This window comes from Salmo salar, chromosome ssa06 (assembly GCF_905237065.1).
Source record: "Salmo salar chromosome ssa06, Ssal_v3.1, whole genome shotgun sequence".
NCBI classification, from domain to species: domain Eukaryota; kingdom Metazoa; phylum Chordata; class Actinopteri; order Salmoniformes; family Salmonidae; genus Salmo; species Salmo salar.
Genome location: NC_059447.1, coordinates 43,870,377 through 43,876,250, shown reverse-complemented (window position 1 = coordinate 43,876,250; position 5,874 = coordinate 43,870,377). Strand labels below are relative to the sequence as shown.

Below are 5,874 nucleotides of genomic sequence, written 5' to 3'. Positions count from 1 at the left end.
CAACAAGAATAATAATAACGAGGCTATATACAGGGGGCACCGGTATAGAGTCAGTGTGCGGGGGTACAGGCTATGAGGTAATCTGTACATGTAGGTAGGGGCGAAGTGACTATGCATAGGTAACAAACAAACAGCGAGTAGTAGCAGTGTACAAAAGGGAGTGGGGGGGAATCAATGTAAATTGTCCGGTGGCGATTTTATGAATTTATGGCTTGGGGGTAGATGACATTGAGGAGCCTTTTGGTCCTAGACTTGGCGCTCCGGTGCCGCTTGCCGTGCGGTAGCAGAAAAAACAGTCGATAACTTGGGTGACTGGAGTCTCTGACAATTGTATGGACTATCCTCTGACACGCCTATTATATCGGTCCTGGATGGCAGGAAGCTTGGCCCCAGTGATGTACTGGGCCGTTCGCACTACCCTCTGCAGCGCCTTACGGTCAGATGCCAAGCAGTTGCCATACCAGGCGGTGATGCAATCGGTCAGGATGCTCTCGATGGTGCAGATGTAGAACCTTTTGAGGATCTTGGGACTCATGCCAAATCTTTTCAGTCTCCTGAGGGGGAAAATGTATTGTCGTGCCCTCTTCAAGACTGTCTTGGTATGTTTGGACCATGATAGTTTGTTGGTGATATGGGCACCAAGGAACTTGAAACTCTCGACCCGCTCCACTACAGCCCTGTCGATGTTAATGGGGGCCTGTTCGGCCGCCTTTTCCTATAGTCCACAATCAGCTCCTTAGTCTTGCTCACATTGAGGGAGAGGTTGTTGTCCTGGCACCACACTGCCAGTTCTCTGACCTCCTCCCTATAGGCCGTCTCATCGTTGTCGGTGATCAGGCCTACCACTGTTGTGTCATCAGCAAACTTAATGATGGTGTTGGAGTCGTGTTTGGCCACGTAGTCGTGGGAGAACAGGGAATACAGGAGGGGCACCAGTGTTAAGGATCGACGTGGCAGACATGTTGTTGCCTACTCTTACCACCTGGGGGCGGCCCATCAGGATGTCCAGGATCCAGTTGCAGAGGGAGTTGTTTAGTCCCAGAGTCCTTAGCTTAGTGATGAGCTTCGTGGGCACTATGGTGTTGAACGCTGAGCTGTAGTCAATGAACAGCATTCTCACATAGGTGTTCCTTTTGTCCAGGTGAGAAAGGGCAGTGTGGAGTGCGATTAAGATTGCGTCATCTGTGGATCTGTTGGAGCAGTATGTGAATTGGAGTGGGTCTAGGGTGTCCGGGAGGATACTGTTGATGTGAGCCATGACCAGCCTTTCAAAGCACTTCATGGCTACCGACGTGAGTGCCACGGTGCAGTAATCATTTAGGCAGGTTACCTTCACTTCCTTGGTGGTCTGCTTGAAACATGTAGGTATTATTATTGAGGAGTAACGTCTCTTGATGAGGCTTGATAGATGAACCAATGTTCCATCCACATTCTCATCTGGACAAAATCATCTTGGCAGAGTAAAAACAAGTGTCAGCATGCAATCCACAAGCATGCCTGTAGTTATGTTGACCTGTACAACATAGTCTCAACGAGTCTCAGATCGGCTGGTTTGGCTGGTTCATGGAAGGGTCAGCAGACTTGCCGTTATCTAAGTCCATAGCTTCTTCTTTGAGCAGGTCCCTTAAGTGATCGTGGTCGATGGCCTTGTTGTCGACGAGGTGCTTCCTGGTCTGGTGTTCTGCCTAATCACAGCGGTTGACCACAGTCTGGTCTGTAGCCTGGTATATCTTCCTCACTCCCTACGACACCACAAAGTGTCCGCTGGACAGCTGCGGCAGCCGGAAGTGGGCTGCTGGAGTGAGAGCCTTGCGCTGCGTCCACACTAGGTCACAGCTGAAGACTAAGACAGCTGCTGTGGTTTCCCCAAAGGTGTGGGAAAATCTTATTTCACCCACCTTGTCTTACCAACTTGCCCAAAACCTGAAGAGAGGTGGCATTTGTTACCAAAAACAATCGCTGGGTCCTTCACATACCTGAGGGTGGGGCAGCCTTGGGTGGGGCGGCCTCAGGGTGATAGGGGGAGGGCCTTGCACGTGCATTTCAGCAAAGGGCCCGTTAGAGCTGCTGTTGTTGTGGTTACCCAGCTTACTCAGAGAGGCACTGACTAGAGATGAGGATGAGAGGTGAGGGAGGGAGGGAGGGAGGGAGGGAGGGAGGGAGGGAGGGAGGGAGGGAGGGAGGGAGGGAGGGAGGGAGGGAGGGAGGGAGGGAAAGGTTAGGTGAGGAGTATGTATGACAAAGGAGAGGGAGAGGTTATATAAAGTTAAAACAAAAGATGAGTATTAACTATTTGATGTACGTTTTAAGTACTGAGTGACATTTAGACCTAGTCAAAATGTGAAAAACAGTCGGGAACAAAGGATGGAGTAGCTAAGCGGATCACCATCAACGTGGGGTAAACAGGCCTCTCAGAAAAAGGAAGAAGTGAAAAGGGTACTGGTCCACTTACCGGGTAAGAGGAAATATTGTTCACTCCGAATAGGTGCACTTGACTCCCACTTTGGGCACATGCCCTGGAGGCATGGTGGAGACACTGTGGCCCAGCCCCTGGGGGTGCCAGTCTTGGTCCCGCCAGGGCCAATAGGGCTGAGACATAACAGTACTGGGAGCGTGACACTCAGACAGTACTGAAGGCTCCTTACCTTTGGTCGCACTGCAGCGGTCACCCTACGACTCCAGGGAGTCAAACTCAATTCCTGGAGGGCCATGTGTTTGCTGGTTTTGGTTGTGTCCTTTCAATGTGTCCAATGAAGACATGAGGGGAGTTCCTAACTAGCCAATGACCTTAATTGATTAATCAAGTACAAGGTAGCGAAAACCTGCAGACACTCGGCTCTCCATGAATTGAGTTTGACACCCCTGTGGTAGAGCTCTCAAGCATCTATTCACTTTTCTAATGGGGGTTTTGGGTGGCTAACAAGTGTTAATATTGTTAGTTTAGTGTGTAGACATGTCTGGCCCTATGTGATGCCCATGTGTGTTGTTGTCGATGTTCTTCTTTCTACACTTGTAGATGAGTATATCTGGACTGTAATGATTGAGCATTTCTGGGGCTCTCTGAAGTTCTGAGATTATAACTATACACCTCTGGGAATATTAACGTGCGTTTAATGAATTTTGAATGACCAAACATATGTGTTTGCATTTATGGGCTATTAAAATAGCATGTGTGTTTGGATTTATGGATAGGCCTATATAATGGTGTGGTTCAACCTTTAGTAGAAAACATGTTATTTGCACATTTACAGTAATGGGATGTTTGAAGGAAATGTTGTTGGGCCTTTTATTAACGAAACATGTTATTTTACTGTTGTTAAATTGCAGTCTAAAGAATAATAAGTACTAACCTTTGAACCTGTATAATCTGACATCTTTCAAATAGCTTCTCAGGTATTTATATGTGCCTGTCTGTGCACAGCATATATGCATAGTACCGTACAGAGTTGACTCCTGATAAGTGAACTTCGGATAAGTGTACATTTGGAAAAATGCTCACCTTGGCTGCCATGTTGCTTATATATTGCCGTAAGTCAGTCTTGACAACAGGTGGCATTGTGACGTACACCTGGTCTGCCCAGGTCTCTGAGCAGGCTGGCCCTCAGCTGCAGCCCCGAGACGTTCTTCCACCCCCTCCTCTTCCTCCTTCAGCGCCTGGGTCACCCTGGGAGGAAGTGAGCGGAGTCGGCCAGAGGCTACAACGCAACGCCATAAAACAGTTTATTTTGAGTTGAGGAGCCAATGCAATGTTATTGATCAGGTAACAGAAACATCTTTTTTTTGGGGGGGGGGGAGTTGAGGTAACCATAGGACACAGCAGCAGGCAGCAGACAGTACTCACATTGGGATGGATGGGGCAGAGGGGTACTTTGTGGATTTTACCCTTATCCAGTAAACCTGCATGCACACATTATGGATTGCACTGAGGTTGGAACTGATGTTGTATGCAGGTGTGGATGGGCACTTGTTGTTAACGTGTGGGTGATGTGTGTGTGTCTACCTGGTGCACCTCTCTCTGGCCTTGGTGGCAGCTGTCTCCTGGAAGAGGGAGCTGCTGTGTTTGAGGTACTTGTCGTACTCCTCCCCTCCCTGGCGGGGGAAGATCCTGCGGATGCCGCCCAGGTGCTGGTCCTCGTAAAAGATAATACATAGAAAAAAACATACGTTTCTTAATTTTTTTATTTTGTACCATCATCTTTGAAATGCAAGAGAAAGGCCATAATATATTTTTCCAGCCCAGGCGCAATTTTGATTTTGGTCACTAGATGGCAGCAGTGTATGAGCAAAGTTTTAGAATGATCCAATGAACCATTGCATTTCGGTTAAAATGTTTGTGTCAAGACTGCCCAAATGTGCCTAATTGGTTTATAACTATGCACTCTCCTCAAACAATAGCATAGTATTATTTCACTGTAATAGCTACTGTAAATTGGACAGTGCAGTTAGATTAACAAGAATTTAAGCTTTCTGCCAATATCAGATATGTCTATGTCCTGGGAAATGTTCTTGTTACTTACAACCTCATGCTAATCGCATTAGCCTATGTTAGCTCATCCGTCCCGCGGGGGGACCCATCAAAACGCCAGGGCAGGCAAAGGGCAGGTCCATTGTCTTGGTCTCCGGACCTGACAGGGAATAAAGCTGCGCCCGAGGCGGTGTAGTACCCGGGAGAAGGTCGATGGCGCAGTCATAGGGCCAATGCGGAGGAAGCGCACTTGCACGGGCCTTGCTAAAAACCTCCTGGAGGTCCTGGTACTCCGCGTGAACGGGGGAGAGGTCCGGGGCTTTTCCCAAGCCCACAGGAAGACGTCCCGGGGCAGGCAGCGCCAACTTCTGGCAATGCCCATGGCAAAACGGGCTCCAACCCAGGATAGAACCAGTAGCCCAGTCGATCAGGTGATTGTGCGTCTGGAGCCAGGAAAACCCCAAAACCACAGGTGCATGAGGGGATTCGATCGGCAGGAACTGCATAAACTCACTGTGATTACCCAACACTCTCAGGTTAATGGGACACGTGGTGTGGGTGACTCTGCCAATAGAGCGCCCATCCGACACTCTGATGTCCATGGGAATGGAGAGGGGTTGTGTGGGGATTCCCTGCTCCGACACCAGGGTAGCATGCAAATGAAGAGGGCTGCAGCTCAAATATGAGAGAACACTGGGAGAGAAATGCCCGGCAGAATCCGGGATCTCCAGCGTAGCGATCCGGAGGAGGTATGCAGGGTTCTTGGGAAGCCAGGGTAGATTGGGGAAAAACGCCAGTGGTAGTGGGGTAATTGACAGTCTGGGGGATTACTGTAGTGGCGGGCTGCCTCACAGACAATCCGAGGAATTGTTCCAGCAATGTGTTGAGGGCACGGTCCTGGTGTACCGCCAAGGTCTGGAATCCTTCCATAAGTACTTTAAGTAACTCGTTGTGTCTTCCAATGGTGGCTCCCTGGGAGAAGATGGCGCTGCAGAGCCGGTAAGAGTCTGCTGGGTCAGTCATGGCCAGTTTGTACTATCAGACTCAGGATATGACCCAGATGCAGACACGGGAGGCGGATAGTACAGTTCTCAGATTATTTATTAGAAACACAGGGCAGGCAGAGGGCAGGCAGAGGTACGTGGTACGTGATCAGGTCAGAGTCAGGCAGGTGCAGGATGGCAGGCAGGCTCGGGGGCAGAGAACTGGTGGTGGTGTTGTGCGAGAAGCAGGTGTGGTAGCTGTGGTGGAGCACTGAGTGGGCTGAGACCAGAGCCTTGATCACCACATCCTCGATGTCGGCCCATGCTAAGTCTTTTATGACAAGAGCTTGTAAAACAGTAGCTTGAGTCATCAATGGGGCCATATCACTGGTAAACAAATACGGTTTGAGAGGAGCAAGATTGAAC

General features: G+C 49.4%; 1 long non-coding RNA gene across 4 annotated transcripts; it reads right to left on the bottom strand.

The window, feature by feature from the left end:
* Positions 1-1,296: 1,296 nt before the first annotated feature.
* Positions 1,297-4,226, bottom strand: LOC106607491 (uncharacterized). 4 transcript variants are annotated; one of them, XR_001329213.2, is made up of 4 exons: positions 4,001-4,226; positions 3,842-3,897; positions 3,500-3,695; positions 1,297-2,107 (listed from the first exon to the last, which is right to left on the bottom strand). It is a non-coding gene; the product is annotated as an uncharacterized lncRNA (long non-coding RNA). The 4 variants fall into 4 exon arrangements; XR_001329215.2 differs by having other exon boundaries at positions 3,500-3,664; XR_001329212.2 differs by having other exon boundaries at positions 3,842-4,226.
* Positions 4,227-5,874: the final 1,648 nt, after the last annotated feature.